General features: G+C 52.5%; 1 protein-coding gene across 4 annotated transcripts in view; it reads left to right on the plus strand.

The window, feature by feature from the left end:
• The window catches only part of SEMA5B (semaphorin 5B), a 126,187-nt gene that overhangs the window by 56,758 nt on the left and 48,718 nt on the right, over positions 1 to 20,711 (plus strand). Inside the window, exon 1 of one of the 4 annotated variants that reach the window (XM_084871513.1) lies at positions 16,579 to 16,592. The exons of the other annotated variants lie outside the window; for them this stretch is intronic. The gene's annotated coding sequence lies outside the window, so the exon portion shown is untranslated. Of the gene's footprint in view, positions 1 to 16,578; positions 16,593 to 20,711 lie in introns of those variants that run through there. 4 annotated transcript variants of the gene reach the window in all.

Consider the following 20,711-nt stretch of genomic DNA (forward strand, 5'->3'; position numbering starts at 1 on the left):
GCCTTGGGCCTTCTTTTGGATGTTCTGGGTCTCTCTGACTCAGCTGCAGTTTGACAGGTAATTTTAGATTTCAAAAGACCAGGCCATTCATATGCAAAAGCCCCTGCACACAGCTTGAATGGGGTGGAGTCTCAGGGTGAAGCAAACAGCAATGGCTTCCATTCAGCCCTGCCCTAAGAGGCACCCTGGGTCTCAGTGTACCTTGATAATCGCTGCAAATACCTCTGAGAGAAAGCCATCCTCAAGTTCTGCCCACTGCCAGACAGTCCAGTTTCTACCCATATAAGTCTGGGTCCCAAGAGCCTTGCCCGGAACTGGAGTTCAGAGCAGTCGGGCACTTGTGTCTCCCTCCCAATTAAGGAAGCCAGCCGCGTACTCAGTTGCCAGCCCTCTCCGAGTGCGCGCCTCCATACCTCTGCCTTCCACACCTCCTCTGAGTCTCAGTGTGCTTTTCTCTTTCCTTCTAGCTGTAGAATTTCCACTCAGCCAGCCTTCCTGTGGTTATGGATGATGTTTGTTTTGTCTTTTAGTTGTAGTTTTGAAGTTGTTGTGTGTAGCAGCAAGTTCAGGTGCTTACCTATGCCGCCATCTTGGTTTCTCCTGACCAGTGAAATTTGAAATTGGAATTTCAAATAAGCAATGAAACATATTGCAGCATAAATATGCCTCATGTGATATTTTGGACATACTTTTACTAAAAAATTATTTGCTGTTTATCTGAAATTCAAATTGTGCTGAGCATCGGCATTTTATCTGGCAGCTGCATGACAGCTCTGGACACTTCTTGCCAGCCTCCGGTCATTGATTGTTTCCTATTAACCGCAAAGCCCTTTATGTAGGGCTTCCTCGGCTGTGATTTCATTTCAGCCTTGTGATGGTGGAAGGCAGAGCAGGCCTCCTCCTCCTCCTCCTCCTCCTCCTCCTCCTCCTCCTCCTCCTCCTCCGGATTTCACAGTGGGAACTGGAGCTAGGAGGCTGTCAGAACCCCAGCTGAGTTCAGAGCAGACCAGGCTGCGCAGCGGAGCCACCTGGAGGGTTTTTTAATTGCTTACCCTTGTTTGGGTGATGTGTATGATGTTTGCAACTTACTTTGAACTGCATCAAAAAACAAAACGGATGAATGCATGGACAGAAGGATGATAGATATGTGTTAAAGCAAACATAGCACAATGTTGATGACAGTATCTAGGTAAATAGGTGTGCACGGTACAATTTTTTAAAAGCTTTGAATGTTTGACAATATTCATTAAAGGTTGGGAGGAAAAAAGATAGATGCATAGGTCCCACCCTCAGACCAGTGACATCTCTGCAGGTGAGGGCCAGGCAGCAGTACCTTTCAGCATCCTTTTAGGGTGAGGATACCTGACATCAGTGGTTCCCCACCCAGCCTAGAGGGCGTGTTAAAAACAGGTTACTGTGTCCTGTGCCCAGACTTTCTCACCCAGTGAGTCAAGGGCAAGACCTGGGTTTTTGCATTTCGGACAAGTTTCCAGGGGATATAGAGGCTGTTGGCCCAGGGACCACACTTTGAGAAGCACTGCCCCTCACCTTGACAGCCAGGCACAGGGCAGATTGGTGCCAGGAGCAGGATAAGCCACACGCTGCCTCTGTCAGCAGAGGAAGCCAGGAGCTGGGCGAGGGTCCGAATGGGCTTCCCAGGAGAGAGGGCATGTGTGTAAGTGGGAAGGATGGGAAGGTTTCTCTGGGGAGAGGGCATTCTGCGTGGGGAGAACAGGAGCTGCAGAGGCACAGAGCTGGCAGCTGCGCGACTCCATTCGGGGTGAGCTGAGGAGGGGAGGATGCAGAGGAAACGGCCAGAGAGGAGGCAGGAGGGTCGTTTGTGCCAGATGCAACGAGCACTTAGATTTGATCATGTAGGCATCGGGGAGCCGGCGAATGTTTATTAGCAGCAGAGAAATGTGACCAAATCATCGCCACTGCTGTGGACTGTCGTCCTGGCCGCTCAGTGAGCACGGATGGGAGCAGAGATGACAGATAGGAAGCGCACGCAGGGGCCTATGGGGAGCGTCTGGAGTGAGTGATGTGATGGGCCGCACAGTCACAACACTAACAATGACCATAAAACAATGGCTGACATTTATCCAGCGCTTTCTAGGTGCCAGCCAGTGGATTGCAAACATTATCTTTTTAATCTTCACACGGATCTGCGTGGTCTTACAGATGAGGAAAGCAACTTAGAGAGGTTAAAGGGATGTGGAGGCTGGGATTTGAACCAAGGGCCATGCGTGTGTGTGCGTGTGTGTGTGTGTGTGTGTGTGTGTGCTGGCACAGACAGGGAGGGGATGGGGAGGAAGAGGTGGTGGGCAGGCCGCTGCCTGGGTCACTTTTGCAGGCAGTCATCGGTGTTTGCAGGCTTAGGGTCTCATTGCCCTTCCCCTACCCAGGCTCAGGCCTGAGCCAGGAGAGGCACTGCTGGACTGGGGAGCATCCATCACTTCCCTTCCCCACCAGCTGTGCCTCCCTCCACCCCACTCCCTGCCCCTCCTCCGCCAGTGCCACCCACCGCTGCCTGCAGACCACATCAGCAGCCACTTGACTAAAGCTCCTGGGAGAAAAATGACACTGCATCCCAGCCCCATCCACATCCCTGCTGGGGCCTGAGCAGAAGACACTTGCAATCATCTCCTCAGAATTTTTGCACTTCAGATGCTCCTCCAACAGACCCTGCCATGGCCTTCTCTATCCAGGCAGTTCCATTGTGGAAAAGGAGACAGGGGGAGGGGGGCAGGATCTGCCTGGTGAGTTAACAGATAAAGTCCTTATAGAAAAATGCCTGCAAATAGTAAGCCTGTTAGTTATTCTTCTTATGCCTGGGCTCTATGAATGCAGAGTTGAAGGGGTTTTGGCACCAACGACCAGGTTTAAACAGAGACATTCATAAAGCACTGGGAGGGCTTTGTCAGCGCTTGACCATCTTCCTGTCCCTGAGAAGGGCTGCTTGTATACGGGTCAGAAAGAGCTCGCTGTGCTCCTCTGAAGACCCCCTTCTCGCCTCCCATCCCCTGGCCCAGGGCTGAAGCTCTCTGTTCTACCCCCCCACCAATCCCCAAGGCCTCCTCACCTCCTAGACACTACCCCCTTGAGAGGTTCTCTGGCATGTGCCCTGCCCTGCCCCCCTCCCCCAACAAAAGGGCCAGCCACCTGCCTTGCAGCTGCCAACAGCTGGGGCAGCAGTGCGGCTGCCATATTGCACCTGCAGGAGAAGCCTTGTAAGAGGGAGTCTGGACCGTGGGCCTCTAGGCGTGTGTGCGTGTGCACAGGTGAGTGCACCCGGGTGCACATTTGCATGTTGCAGGGGTGTGTTGGGGGCAGGGGTGGCGATGTCCTGAAGAGGCCGGTCTAGTTGTGCTGTCCTGCAGTCTGTCCCGGCCTTCCCTCTCCGACAGCCAATCACCTGGGGGTCTCCTCCCTCCCTGGACTGCAGCGAGTGGATGTGTGGGGAGCAGAAGGGGGCGGGGCTTGGGCTCCTCCCAGCTTCCCTCAGCCAAGCATGTGCTGCCAGATGGGTCTGAGTGCTTGGGGAATGGCAGCCGCTCCCAGCCGATCCAGGGCCTTGCCCTGATGAGCAGGGATACAGTTATATGTTGGAAGTTCAGGAATCTGCACTGGCAGGGCCCAGATCCACAGGATTTGAGCCTTTTGTAGAAAACTCTGAGCCCTCCAGGAGGAAACCCTGAAGGATTTGAGAAACCCCAGGGCTTCCCCCCTCACCCCCCCTTTCCCCAGGCTGCTTCACACTGTCTGCCTCCCAGGAATCTGCAGCATCACACAAGTCCAGCCTCCCATCCCTTCGCGGTTTTGTTTAGTGCACAAACGCCATTGTAACCGCAATAACGTGAACCAAAGGAAAACCTCCCTTTATTTCATGGCCTTGGCAAATGAACTTCCCTTTCCTTTGTTCCCTTCCAGTCCTGGTCCATAATGCACCCTTCCTTCTCCCTCCTCCATCTAATATATTTTATTGATTTTCTACAGAGAGGATAGAGAGTTAGAAATATCAATGAGAGAATCATCCATCAGCTTCCTCTTGCACACCCCCTACTGAGGATGTGCCCACAACCAATGTACATGCTCTTGACCAGAATCGAACCCGGGACCTTTCAGTCCACTGACACTCTATCCACTGAGCCAAACTGGTTTCGGCTCTCCCAAGCCTTTTAGTACCTTCCTCTCTACAGGAGGAAAGAGGGCGGGCTCCAGCATCTTCCATGGCAGGCAAGGCTCCGCCCCTCTCACCTTGGCAGGAAAGGTGTCCTCTGCGGGCTGCCTCTCCCTGGGTTTGAGAGCTCATGGGCTGGTCCCCTCAGGGCTCTGGGGATGGAGGCCTGCCTGGCACCCTGGTTGGGAAGCTGGGGGTGGGAAGGGAAAGAAGGACAGAAACATAACCTGATGTAGGCTGCAGTCAGGGGCCAGGGACCGAGACTGGCAGGAATAGCGATGGTTTGTTCTTTCCTGCCATAGTCTCACTTTCCAGAGGGTATTAAGAGTGACTCTTTGGTTGATCTCTCCCCCTTACCCGCTACCTTTCCTCTGAGGTTTGAGAGTCTGATCACTGTGCTGTTCATTATTTCCCCTAGTTGTGTGAGATCATGTGATACAAGAAATACCCTTGTAAGAACCGAAACTGAGACAAGCCATAATGATTATGCTGAGAGGCAAATGAATCAGTCTGTAGTGAGTTCCTTTCTGGGCCAACAGTTCTTTTGAGTCCCCATTTCAATGTCAAACAGTTCCTTATGTGTACATGTCAGCCATCATATTTCAGATCTGGTTGGTGGACAAATGGTGGTGATGCAGGTCCGACTGTCTCTGGTTTGGTCCTGGGCATCCTTCAGCAACACGCAACTGCTGTCTGCTGGTATGGCGAGGCGTCATCAGCATCTTCCATCTCTGAACTGTTTCTCTTCTGTCTTCATGGCTGGAGCACTTCTGACTATTCCTCTCTGTTGCAGGAATCCAGATGGTCTCGGAGTTTTTGGTTTTGCCATTTATTACAAAGTTGTAAAAATCAAATGTAAACTGACTTATCAGCAAAGAGCTTCTTAATGATGAATGTAAATAAAAAATCCCTGAATTTTAAATGAACCTCTTACACACAGAAATTCTCTGTACATTTTAAAACTTCCCAGATTGATTTGTATTCTTAAATTGTCCTGACATCCTATATAATAAAAGGCTAATATGCAAAAAAAAAAAAAAAAAAAAAAAGAATGACTCTTCTGGGGATCTGGGGATTCAGTCATTTTGAGCTCTCAGGTCCCCAAACAAGGCATGTAGATTCTCTGAATAACCTGCCCTCCATCATCGGGGGCTCTCTCAGTTTCTGGCTCCCAGCTTCAAGTCATTGAAAGCCGTATCCAGGGTGAGCCATCCAGACTTGCCTGGGGAGAAAGGAACCCTCTAGGAGCCTCAGTGGGAGAGGGTGGCTTGAGTTAACTTACCTTTCTGGGCTGCTCTCAGGGCCTCTGACGTCTCCTCCGTGAAGTGGGAGGGATAGCAACCTGCCTGCAGACCCATGGGGATCTGACTAGGTCCTGGTTGAGAAGAGCAATGGAGCCGGCAAAGAGAAGGGGCTATGTCTCATCCCTGACACGAGCCTTTCTGCTGAGTCATTTCAGCTGCTCCCAGCCCCGCATACTCGCCACTCTCACCGACTCACGACTCACGGGGCCTCTCTCCCGGAGCTGGCCTGTGTGCCCAAAAGCATCAGTGGGATCAGCTCAAACGACTGGGTTAAACAAAGAGCTGACTAAAGTCAAACCATAGCACAGGCGATGCAGTCCAATGTGTAATCAAAGAATGACTGTTATTTGACTCAAGGTCTCTGGTGGCTGATGCAAACACACACACACACACACACACACACACACACACACACACACTGGATGAAGGGAGAGATCCAGAGTGTGCTGGGTGGCAGGGGAAAGATTGGCATGCTCCCCTGGGGAGCAGAACCCTGTGTGTTACCATGAGATTTGGAGTCGCATTGATTGGGCTCACCTGACATTAAGTCGATGCACGCTCTTCACAGCATCGGTGCATGACTGCAAAGAGCCTGTTACTGCTGGTTTCCTGGAAATACTGGAGAACCACGACTGTGGAAAGATCCCGCCATCTGCCATCCTATTCCCTGTCACCGTGGAGGGTAGAGTAAGGGTTCGGATCGCAGTAGGAGGGAGGCAAGTTAGACGACGGCAGAACTCGCTGTCTGGAGAGGTGAGGGGCCCTGTCCAGCCTGGAGGAGTGACCCAGGCACGTGGGTGTCTCAGTGAACTCATCTGGTCTACAGCATCTGCTGAGTGCTTGTCCTACTCACGGTGTCACCATTTCCACAGCATCTCATCGTCACGACACATCTATGAAGTCGTTGTGATTATTGCTGTTGTCGTTGTTGTTGTCACTGTCCTCCTTTTAAAGAGAAGACGGCCCAGTGGTGAGGAGCACGGTGCCTGGCGCTGCTCCCACTGGGGTTGTGTCTATTGATTGGTGCAAGGCAAGAGCCAGGGCTTTCCACTCGGTCCACATCCGTCTGAAGCCCGGGCGAGGCCTCCCCTGCAGAGGCAGCCACCACCCACCCCCACAGCTGCCTGTGAGCGCCTTCCCCGGCTTTCAGGATGGGAGGCTCACATTAGCTCACTCAGCAGGCACAGTGGCCGGGGACCCAGTGGGGGAAATTGTTCTTGTCAGTTCTCAGCGGACCTGTTAATACCTTTGCTTTTCAGCTCACCCTGGGTTTGGAAAACCTTTCCTATCGATGCCTTTGAGCAGAATTATCACCTGCCCACATCTTCCTTCTCAAGGCTGGCTGCTTCATGAGTGGGCACATTAGCCCAAGTCCCTTTGGCTCAGAACAAAATGTCCCTACCCTGTGTGCCACCATTCAGCCATTCTCATTCAACCAGTAATTCAGGGTCTGCTGTGTGTCAGGCGTTGTGTTTTAGGAGCTAGGGATATAGTCTGAGCAACATAGACACGGTTCTTGCTCTTAGGCGTGTATGAACGTTAGTCAGACCACTCCTCTCTCCTGCTCTGCTGTGTTCCCAAGGACCAAGGTGCTTGGTTCAGGGGCGGCATCCTCAGGCCTGGCATTCGGCACTATGCCACCCAGAGTTGGGCCATCCTGCCTTCTGGGAATTATAGGCCCCTGGGCCATGGACACATCTTGGTTGACTATTCCCTTTGGAAGAAGGCAACAGAGACCTGTAACCCTCCAGGTCTCCTGGCTCCTGATCCAGCCCTTCCTGGAAGAGTTTCCCTAATGGGCAGACTCAGAGGGCCGCTGAGCAGGAGACCATTCTGCTCACCCTCAGAAAGGGGACATTTGTTTAAGAGGAGCCGTGTTTCTCTGTGGAGTTTGAAGGCTTGGGAAAGGGGGCACTGAAGTTAGGCTGCTGTGGATCCCAGTGCCAGCACTGTCCCTTATTAGCTGCATGACTTAAACAAGTCAGGGACATCTCTGTGCCTTAGAACCCAGCAATAAAGTGGGGACAGTTAGGCCTACCTAGTAGGGATGCTGCAGTGATTGAATGAGATGTTGTTTATGAAGATGTCTGACACACCGTTGACATGTAAAAGAGGCATGCCCACCCTTCCCTCAGTGTACACCTGACTTTCTGCTACTTAAAGACATGACTGCCTCCTGAGCTGGCACGTGCTGGGAAAAGACCAGCAAGCTTTAAAAGGTAAGGAAGTATCAGGTTCCCCAGCGGTATGGACAGGAGGCCAGACTATGGTTCCCGAAGTGGGTGCTGGACTCAGCCTCGCCGGGGATCTGAGAAATGCAAGTGCTTGGGCTGCAGCTCAGGAACCACTGAATCAGGAACTCTGGGGATGGGCCCAGCCATCTGTTTTTTTTGTTTTGTTTTGTTTTTGTTTTAAATATATATATATATTTATTTATTGATTTTTTACAGAGAGGAAGAGAGAGGAATAGAGAGTTAGAAACATCGATGAGAGAGAAACATCGACCAGCTGCCTCTTGCACACCCCCTACCGGGGTACATACCCTTGACCAGAATCGAACCTGAGATCTTTCAGTCTGCAGACCGACGCTCTATCCACTGAACCAAACAGGTTTCAGCCCAGCCATCTGTTTTAACAAGCCCTCCGGGCAATTCCGAGACGTGCCCAAGTGGGCTAGAGATGGCAACCCAGTTGTCCGTGGGCCAAATTCTTCCACAGATGCGTTTTGTTTGGCTTCTGTCATCAGCTGGAGCTGAGCAGCAGCTTCCCCTGAGGCGTGGCGTGCCCTTCGGAAGGGTGGCAGTCTGCGCTTTGCCACTCCCTCTGTGTCACAACAGCTGGCCTCGCGTGGCTGCCCAGCCCCTGTCAGCATCTGAGTTTGCAGCCAGGGCTCCAGGTCAGGAGCCTGTGTGGGTCTGATGTCTAGAGAGGGAGTGGGACCCCAAGCTACCCAGCCCAGCGGGAAAGAGGAACAGGGCAGATGGCTTTCTAATCCCCGAAGCCCGCAGCCAGGCCCTGCTGGTTTCTCTTCAGGGTTTGGTTTGAAGTGTTGTGAAGTCCCAGCACATCGCACACACCCACATTCAACTGTGGGTCCAAAAATACCTTCCGCCACCAAGTAGAGATGATTTTTACATTTCCGCTACCTTGGATTATCTGCCTCGCTGCTCTCTGCCACCCCCGCCTCTGGCCCCGCTGATGAGCGGCGCCTGGAAGGGGATGACTGAAGTGGAGGAGCAGAGAGGCCAGGGCCTCCAGCTCCTGCAGCAGAGAGCAGCTCAGCGAGTCCCTGAGGACTCACTCCCTCCTCCTCCCAAATATAAATACAGGCAGGCTCCGGAGGGCAGGAAGACCTGGGGCTGGGATGTCTGGGGTGGAGCAGGATGGAGTGGAGCTGAGAGCTCTCTTGCAGAGGTGCATCAGAGAGGCTAAGTGAAGGCCTGATGCTGCAGCATCCCAGCCAGGAGAGGGGGAGAAAATGGGTCTAGAGCCGGCATGGAATGGGATGTAGAATGAAAGCTCTGAGGGGCGCGAGTGGAACTGAGCTGGACTCAGCCTTGGGTACAGGGGTGAGGAGGAGACCCGGGAAGCTGCCTGCTCTGCACCCCATAGCTGGCGAGAGCACAAGTCCCACCTTCCTTCCTGAGGGAACTGACTGTACAGGAGTCAGGTACGGAGGTGGGAAGCAGGCTGGCTAAGAGCTGGGCTTTGGCACTGATGGGACACACGCTCAGGCCCTCGCTCAGCTACTTCCTATGCGACTCTGGGCCAGTGACCCAACTTCTCAGTGTTCTCATCTGTCAAAAGGCAATTAAACCCATTTAGAGGCATCTGGTGAGGATATAACGAGCCGACACTTGTGAAACAATTAACACACTGTCATACAATGAAAAACTCAATAAAGCTTAGATGTAATTATTTGAGATCAGACGTCACATGTTTTCGTCGAAAGGCCCGGTATCTGGGATTTGGCAAGTTGGGGTCATTGGTGAGGAAAATGGAATCAGAGGTGAGTATTAATAGATGAGCAGAAAACCATGGAATTCTCAAAAGAGGGGCCCTCCAAAGAGAGACAGAGTCCTCCCCAGCGCTTGGGGCCCATGGCATTTATCAGGGCCCTTGGTAAGTGTTGGGTCATGGAGTAGAAACGATTAAAGAAGGTCCTTATAGGGACGGGCACCAGACACTGAGGAGGCCACTAAGTGGTGGTGACCTGAAGTGGCCCGATCCCAAATCCAGCTGCCCTGGGGTGAGGAGTGGCGGTCTTGTCTAGAGCCTGGGGGAAGGAACAGAATGACCTCAGATGTCTAACCTCAGGAAGATCCAAATGTACCTGATTTCCCATTTTTTAATAAAGAAATATTTCCAATTATGTTGGTATGTGGAAAGGGGGATGGGACGGGGTACACAGTCCGGTAAACAGCTTCCTCCCCTTCCCATCTAAGAGGCACATATCTGGGGGCTAGACCTCTCAGGCCCCTTCGACCCCCACCCCACTCACTGCTCTGTCACCCCTCACCCCGGGACCATGTTCCTGCTTCTGGGGAGACCAGTTCTGAAAAGAGGGCCTGGGCGGGGGGATTAGCATCCATGAGTTTCCCACTCTGTCCAGCTGTGCTAACGGCTTAGAGGGGGAATAAAGAAGGCCATAATGATAACAATTATAACGAGAGGGAAGAGCATGGGTGCAGAAGTATAATCCAAATTAAACTGTACAGGGGACTTATCCTGTCTCCCAAGGCCCTTTCTCCACTAATACCAGGCGTCTATGGGCCGAAACGTTCCTGGGGGCCCATCCCGATAATCTCCTGACAGGGAGGCCAATTGATTTTTGGATTTACAGCTTCCCAGGAAAATTCGGGGCCTTGGAGAGGATTTACACATTTCCATGGAGAGAGGGGAGGGTGCTGAGGAGAGCGTGAAGGATGGAGGTATAGAGACCAGCTCTAGTCAAGGCTCCCTTCCTATAGGTTGAGGGCTGGGCCAGCCCCCCCATGCTTTGTCTTGCATGCAGGGTGAGGGGCAGAGCCCTGGGCCAACCAAGAGCTGTGCACTTGGGTCCTAACGCCTCCTCTGCGAAGGGCTCCTGAGGGCTTAGTCTTAGGTCAGGTTCCCTAGAAGCAGGGCCTGAGGCGAGACTGGTGTGCAGGTGGGTGACTGGGAGGGCCCACAGGAAACACCTGAGAGGGCGAGAGGGAAGCAGGCAGTGCAACTGGAGTCACACAGAGGCTTTTGTATCCCTGCTCCTAGCAGTCAGTGGTTGCCCAGGGCCCTGTGTGAGGGTGAGGGCTGCAGTCTCCCAGGCATCTCTGGTGAGGAGACTGCCTTGCGCTAAGGGCTGGCCTCTTGAGAATGTTGCTGGGGGATGGGAGGTGGGTGCTGAGCCAGGGGATGGGGATCTGCACAGGGCACCAGCCGCAGCACCTGCTACAGAGCTGCTCCTCCCCACACGGTTCTCTCCTCTTTCTCGCCAATGAGTTGTCACATCAATTCAACTCAGGAAGTGCCTCACATTCCTCTACCGGTCTCTTCTGAAGATGGCACAGAGGTCATTGGTGAAGTGGCTGGGAAGGTGGAGGTCTAAGGTTTGTCTCTATCCTAAGAGCTGCCAGATTATTTTCAAAATGAATAATTGTTGGGATAATTCTTCCAAGACTAATCACATTGAAAGGCTTGTTTTAATAAACATTCTCACAATGCACTTGGGTGCTGATTTGGTTCTCACAAGAACAGTATGAGAGGGGCTTTATTATTATTATTTTTATTATTATTATTCCCATCAAACAAACTACTGCTCAGAGTGGTTAAGTGTTTTACTTAAGGTGACCTAGTTAGTCAAACTAGTCCATGTCTTATGGTACATTTCAGGCAGGACTACAGAGATCTGGGGACTGTTCTTTTTAGGGTGTCTCTTTTCTGAACAGCTTTTTATATCATCAACCTCTTAGCATCGCTCCAAAGCATCAACCTGAAATGAAAGTCCTTAGCAGCTACCAGCGGTGTTTAAGACATTGGTGGTTTCTGGAGGCTTCAAATGGATAGTGGCATCTGCCTCCGGGCTTCATTCAACACAGGGAGCCGGATGTGCAGCAAGCAGGGAGATTTGATGGTATTCAAGTAAGAATGTGGTGGCATTGCAGGAGTGGGGGCCTTTTAAAGAGCAGGGGTGAGCTGAAATCGGTTTGGCTCAGTGGATAGAGCGTCAGCCTGCGGACTGAAAGATCCAGTCAAGGGCATGCACCTTGGTTGCGGGCACATCCCCAGTAAGGGGTGTGCAAGAGGCAGCTGATAGATGATTCTCTCTCATCGATGTTTCTAACTCTCTATCCCTCTCTCTTCCTCTCTGTAACAAATATATATATATATATATATATATATATATATATATATATATATATAATTATTATTATTATTTAAATTGCAGAGGTGTTGCAGGCTGGCCTTTGAAACAGCTAGATTCAAGCTAGCTGCTAAAGAGTCCCTTCCTGCCTGCTGGTTGTCACTGGAATGGACACCTGTGCCAAGCCATGGCACATCCATCCACTCATGTATTCTTCACACTCGGGCCAGCTGAGCTCCCATTGCATGGCAGGCTCTGGCTTGTCGCTGGGGAGGCAATGATGAGGGGCTCCCCTCAGAGCCAACCATCTCGTGCAGCCAAGCCCACACTGCTGTCCACGGTCCGGTCCCCAGTTCCAGGTCCTGGGCAGTCCAGGTTGGGAAATGTTTTGAGCAGCAGCCTCTGCTCTTGACTTCACTCAACTCTAATTAAGCAAGTGGTCAGTTTATCTCCTCGGAGAGAAGAGGGTTTAGAGGTGAGAGTGTATCACAAAGGAATTCTTTTGGCTGCAAATAACAGAAAAACACCACCCACAAGAACTTGAAACACAGGGATTCATTCCATCACTCACTAAGAGGGATGGAGGTGGCAGCAGCTGCTGGTCTTTGCACACTGACTCAGCTGTGTCAGGTGCCTCGTGCCTCTGCTCTCATAGTGTCAAAGTGGCTGCTGTAGCCAAGACATCGCATTCCTCTGGAAAGCAGGAAGGAGATGGGAGGGATGGGGTAGTGCCTACTGAGTCTATTCTTTCATAAGGAAAGCAGCACTTTCCCAGAGTCTTTAGCAGACTTCTGCTTATTTCTCACTAGAGGCCCCATGCATGAAATTTGTTCACTGCTGGGGGGATGTCCCTTAGCTCAGCCTGCACCCTCTCCAATCTGGGACTCCTCTCACATCCAGGAATGCTGGCTCCCAACTTCTCACCTACCAGCCAGCCTGACCACCCACTAACCACTCCCCTGCCAGCCTGATCGATGCCTAACTGCTCTCCTGCAGGCCCGGTCACCTCCAACTGCCCTTCCCTGCAGGCCCAGTCCCCCTGATTGCCCACAACTTACCCTCCCCTGCTGGCTATCTTGTGGTGGCCATCTTTGACCACATGGGGGCAGCCATCTTGTCTGACAGCATGAGGGTCAATTTGCATATTACCTCTTTATTATCTAGGATTGTCAGAACTATGCACATGACCATCCCTAACTGCATGAGAGACTGGGAAAGCGTGTCACGTGGGGCTAGGCTCATTGCTGCTCTGTGCAGCCTGGGGGTCATTATCGAGACCGGTAGAGGAATGAATATCAGGGAGGCAACCACAAGGAGAGCTGTGGACTCCCATGCTCAGTCCTGGGCACTGAGCTTCTTCCCCAGCTCCTGCCCAAGAGACATCTGGGCGTCTGAGCCTCCTACGGAGACATAAACCTGCTTCTTCCTGACCTGTCTTCTTCCTTTTGGCACATGGGACCTCACACCCTCTCCTCCGCTGCCCTGCCTCCAGCCAGGACCTCCCATCCCATCTCCCCGTCTGCCCTCCAGCTTCCAGCTCCGGTTTCGTTCACCCAGGAGCCCTGCTGGGAAAGGAGAGAGGAGGGAGGGTGTTAATTAAACACCAGATGTTTAACTCTGTTAATTAATGGCTCTGTCACCCAGAGTGGCATCAGCCTTCTCTTCATTCTCTCCCCCTCTGGGGGGTGGGGGGGCAGCATCTAAAGCTGAAGAGCCCAGCATCGGTTCAGGGGGAAGATGGAGAAGCTAGCCCTGAGGAGACGGTCCCTTGACCAGGAGGGCGCGTGGATATACTGACCCACCGGCATTGGGAACAGAGAGAAGGAAAATGGGAGAGAGGCTGGAGACCTGAGGTCACAGACAGACATGTTTTGTTTGGTGTAAATAGAGGTTTCAAAAAATGCAAGCAACTGCAGCATTCAGAAACAAGGGACTGTCATAAATCACATGCATAGCCTTTCTTTAAAAACGGACAGGTCTGGGCCCACGTCCTGAGAAAGCAACAGTCGGCTGGTGCAGAGGACAGCTGAGTCACTGCTGTCCTGTCCACATGGCCACGTGTCCTCCAGTTCCCCCCCCCCCCACCTGCTCCTCCCTGTGCACTTAGCTCAGAGGTCGCCGGCCAGCTCTGAGCACATCTGTCTGGGGATCCGCTGTAGAGGTACACGTGCCAGGACTCCACAGTGGGCTGGGTGTGGGAGATGAGGTGGATGGGGGTCTGGGAATGCTGAGATGTGAGTCAGGTGGTAGTTGTAGTTCCAGCAAATGGGGGAGCAGGAGGAACAGGCTCAGGGAGGAAGGGGACAAATTCATTCTGGGCAGCCTGTGGCGGAGGTGTCTGGGTGACGGTGGGATGGAGACAGCCATGCAGTCTGGAGTCCAGAAGAGAGGGCCTGGAGGTCTGGGGAGTAAACAGAAGCCCTGGTGGCCGCTGTGCCCTGGCTGGTGTGGCTCAGTTGGTTAGAGTGTCCTCCTGTGCACCAAAAGGTCACAGGCTTGATTCACTTCAGTCCCTGATTGATATCTCTGTCTCTCTACAATTAATTTTAAAAAGTATGTCGAAATTGCTGCAATTACTTGCATTTTTTTTTGAAACCCCTATTTATACCAAGGACATACTTTTTATTAAAATAAATAAAAGAAACCCCGCCGGGCTGCTGAGACCACACTGGGAGCAGTCGGAGTGAGAGAGGGGAGTTGGGAATTGAACCTTGGGAATACACATTTGGGAGAAGGAACCAAAAATGAAAGTTAGGGCCAACTGAGAGGTTAGAGGGAACCTAGACAGTGTGATGGCACAGAAGCATGTACAGTGGCCAGATGTTTATGGCGCCTTCCTTTACATTGTCTGCTTCGAGGCCAAAGGAGGATTTTCGGGGCCCTGAGCTCTGGGGCCACGAGAGGGAAGGAAATGGGGCGAAGTCCCTGGCTCCTGTGCTCACTGGCTCCCCCAGGAGACAAGGAATCCACTGTTCACACCAGATCTTACCTGTTTCAGGTCTTTTGTATTCTTCTCTCTCATAACCGTCGGATGACAGGCTTTGTCCCTCAGTGAAAGTCTCAGTGTCATTCCAGAAGTGACCTAGTAGGTGATGTTGGAGGGATGCAGCTTCTGTTACCAGCACAGACACACAACCCTCACCGCCCCGAGAAACCTCTCCTCCCTAAGGAAAGGCGGAAGGAGCAGAGGCTGGGGGGAGAGCCCTGGACCAGCCCCGACCTGCTGTCCTCCTTTCCCTCCCCTCTACAGGCTTGGTTTGTGCCTGCGGAGCGAGGAGAGGTGCCCGGAGGATGAAATGGATGTTTTCTGGGGCCCAGGCTGGAGCCTGAAGCCTGAGCCTGCCTCCCCACCTCAGTGCTTCCTTCCCGCTCCCTGTGACACCACCGCACAGAAGGCGACAGATGTTACCGCTCGCACTTCCTTTCGGTAGATTTACAAGCCTCCCTTTATGTGCTTGTAAAAACTGGGTGTAAATCCTATTTTAAGAACACAGTGGAACTCATTACTTGGAGAACGCTCCGGGAGACCCTTTGGAGAAGTGAGTAATAATCGCCCTTTGGTGGAACTTTTGTGCCAGCGTCATGAGTTTCTGTGCCGTGCAGCTCACCTGTGAGCCTCCCCCCATCTCCCCTTTGTATTCCCTGCATCTTCATCCTCATTAGACACACCCTTCGCCTTCCCCGTGAGTGTCCACCCCGTGCTCACTGTCAGCTTCCTCAGCTACAGCTTCTTTCCTCCCCAAGACTGTGGCCATGACCTGCCAGCTACGGGGCTTCCTTCTTCAGAAATTCAGGCTCAGATGGGTCTTAACCGATACCAGGTGGAAGGGTGGGTGGTGGGTGTGGTAGACAGAACAGCTCGCCAAAGGCCTCCAGGTCTCCGGAACCTGTCCATATGCCAAAAGAGACGTTGCCGACGTGGTTCTGTTAGGGAAGTCGACCGTAATCACCCAGGTTATTTGGGTGGTCCCTGTGCAGGCACACGGGTCCTGAATCGCAGAGACCCCTTCCCCGCTGTGAGGGAGGCGGCGCTGCGGGCCTGGAGATGGGATGTGGGCGGCCTCCCCAAGCTGGCAGGGCGAGGAAATCCATTCTCCCAGAGCCTCCGGAGAGGAGCGCAGTCCTGCCGACGCTTGGATTTTAGCCCACTGAGGCCCATGTTGGACTTCTAACCAACGGACCTGGAGGAGAGTACGTGTGCTGTTTGAAGCCACGAGGCCTGTGGAGACGGGGTGCAGCAGCAACAGGAAACCAACACAGCGTCAGGCTCGCTCCACTCACTGGGCAGGGGCAGCGTGCCCTGGGGGGCAGGGAGGGGCTGGCACTGGGCACCACTCTGTGGTGGGAGAAGACCCCATGATCTGGAGTGTCAGCAGCACGCCTTCTGGCTCTCCTCAGTCCCCTGGGTTTGAGGAGCTCTTTTTAAAAAAATTGTCAAAACAACATATACATGACATAAAATTTGCCATCTTACCCGTTTTTAAGCGTACAGCTCGGTAGTATTGAGTAGAGTCACATTGTTGTGCAACCGTTGCCACCGTCCATCTCCAGCAAACTTTGCACCTCCTCAGACTGAGACTCTGTGCCCAGGAAATAACGACTCTCCCTTCTCCCCTCCCCCAGCCCCGGCAGCCACCATTCTACCCGCCGTCTCTGTGGATCTGACGGTCGCAGGTACCTCACTAAGAGGAATTATGCAACACGCGTCCTTTTGCGTCTGGCTTTATTTACTCAGCATCTTGTCTTTAAGGTTCATCCACGCTGTAGCGTGAGTCACACTTTCATTCCTTTTTAAGGTTCAGTAATATTCCGTTGCATGGATAGGCCACACTTTGCTCATCCATTCATTCGTGGGTGGGCCTTTCGGTTGCTTCCCTCTTTTGGCTGTGGAACCGGGTGTACAAATATCCTTTCGCATCCCTGCTTTCAGTTCTCCGGGGTACATACCCAGAGGTAATTGCTGCATCATACAGTAATTCTATGTTTAACTTTTTGAGGAGCCATCATACTGTTTTACATAGTGGCTGCACCATTTTACCTCCCCACCAACCCATTTTAACACAATTTTTAAATATGGTTTTATTCATTTTAGAAAGGGAAACACGGATGTGAAAGAGAAACATCAATTGAATGCCTCCTGTATGCACCCAACTAGGGATCGAACCTGCAACCCAGGCATGTGCCCTGGCTGGGAATCGAACTGGTGACCTTTTGGTGCATCAGACAATGCTCAACCAACAGAGCCAACGGGCCAGGGCCATTTTAACAATGTGTAAGGGCACGCACACTGTCCTGCAGCCATCAGCACCACCCATCATCTCTTTAGAAGCTCTTTGAAGAATAGCAAAACCAGCTCTGGGTACTGAGGAGCCATCCTCCAGAGAGTGAGGGGATGAGGCCCTCCCACGCGGGTTTATGTTGAGCAAGTGGGTCTGTCATTGAAACCCCAAGAAAGCCCAGGTCGTCAGCCGGATTTGCCTCTGAGCTGGAGGCATGGTTTCAAAAGCAGTTTCATTTTCTATAACAATGGACTATCTGATAGCAGGATGTTTCCACGGAGAGTGCTTGCCCACAGGGAGGAGAGAAAGGAGGCTGCTCTAATGAATAGATAAGCTTGATTTATGTTTGGCAACATCCTTAGCACTTAATTCCAGCAATTAAAGCAGGCTAGCTGCAGCCTTTGTTTTCGTTTTCATTGCAAAAACAGTAAAATATTATAGAATGTTTGGAAAACAGAAAAAAAAATTCCTGCTCATCGTCATACCACTTTAGTGCGACCACCGCCAGCACCATTCATAACACTTAACCCGCGCAAGCCGTAACCTAACGTGTGAGTGACCGCGTTTCACCACGGCGGCTCTGCCGCTGCCAGGCAGGGTCCTGCTTCCAGCCCGTGGTTTCTCCCTCCAGCCTGCTCTTCCCCAGGCGTTTGGTCACCTTCCTCCACAGGCGTGTCGTCGCCTGCACAGTTACCCTCACAAGGTTCCCATTGGCTCGTTTTCCCAAGTGATATAAACATCCTCTTTCTATTCTTTTCAGTCCTGACCTTGGCTTGATGTACGCTGTTCGTAGCAGCAAGTCCGGACCCCATGATTAGAAATACAGAATGGGTGTGGGCCGTGCTGTAGAGGTTTCCCCATCTGCAGATGCTTGCTGGAGCAGCCTGGTAGCCCCAGCAAGATGCCCGCCAAGGCCTGTGCTCCTCTCACAGGTGATGGCAAGTCACGTTCCTGTGTGGTCTGCTAAGACGGGGCAAGGGCCAGGTATGGAGCCCCCCTGCCCCAGTTTGGCTCTGGCTTCTATGTGTTTGGCTTTATGCAGGTTACTTAACTAGTGTGTACCTCAGTTTTCCCTTCCATAAAATGGGGATGATGACAGTACCTGCCTCACAAGGTTATCTATATATATAAAACTCTAATATGCAAATACACTGAACTGTAGAACAACTAAACGATCTTAACGTGCACTGACCACCAGGGAGCATGTGGGGAACATGGCAGGTGTTGGCCAAGGCAGGATGGTAGAGCAGGTGAGTGGGGGCACCAGACCGAGGCGGAGCACCGGTCGCTGTCATTGGGGCAAGCCTCTGGTGGTTACTGAAAACTCTTTGCTCTTGCACACCAAGGTCCTGCATGGTGCTCACATCTGTTGCCTGCACTAGTCTCACTCGCACCCACTGCTGGCACTGGAGCCACCGCTTGTACCTGCTGCCAGTGCCTAGTGCTGGTCCTGATCACTTGGCACCAGCAGCGGGTGCAAGCGAAGGATGCTGATCACCCCTCAGGAGCAGGGGGAGGCTTGCACCCGCTGATGGCGCCAATCCTACTCATACCCACTCATGGCACTGACCCCAGTAGCTCCTTACAGTCAGTGGGTGCAAGCAGGGCCAGCACCATCAGCGTGTGGGAGCAGCAGTGGGAGCAGGGCTACTGGCAGACAGCGGACCAAGGGGCTGTGGTGGGAGGGGTTGGGTGGGAGGAGCTGGGTGTGGGTGTGGAGGGTGGGCCAAGGCCCAGCCCTGTGCCCATGACAGCCTCACAGGCCACGGTTCCTTTTAGGGTGCATGAATTCGTGCCCTGGGCCCCTAGTTTGAAGATAAACATCATAATGTAAAGAGCTTAGGACATTGCCTGCTGCATAAGAACATCGTCTTTGTTGTTGCTTTTGTTGTTATTTAGTCTCAGTTTTCCCACCAGCTTCCTGCTTAATACTCTCTCCCAGACCTCAGTTTCCTCACCTGTAAAACACAGGGTTGAACCATATGATCTTTAAGAGGTTGTCTTATTAAGTTTTTGGTGTTGGGGGGGGGGGGGGGTGCTGCAGAAGGACTGCCAAACACTGATATGACAAATGCACATGACTTTTGGTTTGCTAGGAAATTGACAGAAGAGAGGACCCAACCCAGCGAGGTCTGGCCAGCCCAGACCTGAGAGCAGAGGCAGGAATGAACGTGCCCCTGGGAAAAAGGGTGGGTGGAGGAGGCAGCCGCACGCTCACCCCCAGGTTCCACAGCTGGAAGGTGCCGGGCGGTCTTTCAGAGCCTCTCTTCCCTCCCCCACCTGGTCCCAGCCTTCTCTCTGGGCCCCAGTCGCCCAGATGGTCTAAATGGGAAGAAAAGGGGAAAATCCGTATCCAATCTGCCTCTATTCAGAGCAATGGGAAGGAATCTGCATCTCAATTTTACCTTTGTCCTGAGCTTCGCTAAACTTTGCCCCCCAAGTAGTGAGTGATGGGTGGGTGGGAAGATGGCATTCTGGCCCTGGGTGGGGGTGAGTGTGGGGGAGGGAGGGACCCCCCATACCTGCCCCTCCCCACTAAACTGCAGACAGAATACATTCTTCCTATTTCCTCTTCTTTTCTTTTCCTTCTATTTTTCTCCCCCTTTCCCAGGCAGACAGCCAAGTGGAGACTTTGAATGGAGCCGGGGGACACACACACACACACACACACACACACACACACACCCAGGAAGGAGGATCTCGGAGCCCCCTTCCCCAAAGTCCTCAAGGGCTCAAGGGCCGAGCTTGAGGTGGGGACAAAAGGAAGCATCTCGGTCCCTGCCCCCACACGGAGCGCAGCTGTCCCCTGGGCTGGGAGGCTCCCAGGCAGTCCTGCTGCGCACTGGGCTGGGCTGGGCCTCTGGACTCTCCTCTGTCCATCCGCAGCCGATGGAATTTCTCTCTCCAGAGCTGCTCAAGATCTGGAAAAAACTGCTCCCACACCCCAAACTCACAGGAGGCTCATTTGCAGCAGGAAGTCAGTTTAATAATTTATAGTTAGAAAGCGCTCACCCTGGCCAGGAAGCCAACTCAGGAAACCAAATTAAGCTTGTAAGGCTGCTTGGAGAGTTCCTGGAGCCAGGGCTACGGAAGGTGCCAGGAGAGCCGGGCCCATTCTCTCCGGGGAGGACAGTGCATGTCGGGGCCCAGAGCACGGGCTTCTGCAGCAGACAGTCTGGGGTGCCCACCGCTCTGTTATCAATGGGCACTGGGACCTTGGGCGTGTTCTTCGGCCCCACCGACCTCTGTTTCTTCCTGTCGGCTGAGGAAGAACAAGGCACACCGAAACTGGTTTGCTCAGTGGATAGAGCATCTGCCTGCGGACTGAAGGGTCCCAGGTTCGATTTCGGTCAAGGGCATGTACCTTGGTTGCAGGCACATCCCCAGTAGGGGGTGTGCAGAAGGCAACTGATCAATGTTTCTCTCTCATCGATGTTTCTAACTCTCTCCCTTTCTCTCTGTAAAAAAATCAATAAAATATATTTAAAAAAATAAAAAATAAAAATAAAAAAGAGCAAGGCACTTGTTGGCTTTCTTGCCCGATGGCCACGAGGTCTTGCAGGGAAAGAGCTTTGCACAGCGCCTGGCACATTCTCAGGCCACGGCAG

The sequence above is a fragment of the Pipistrellus hanaki genome (genome assembly GCF_964339955.1).
Source record: "Pipistrellus hanaki genome assembly, chromosome: 2".
Lineage (NCBI taxonomy): Eukaryota > Metazoa > Chordata > Mammalia > Chiroptera > Vespertilionidae > Pipistrellus > Pipistrellus hanaki.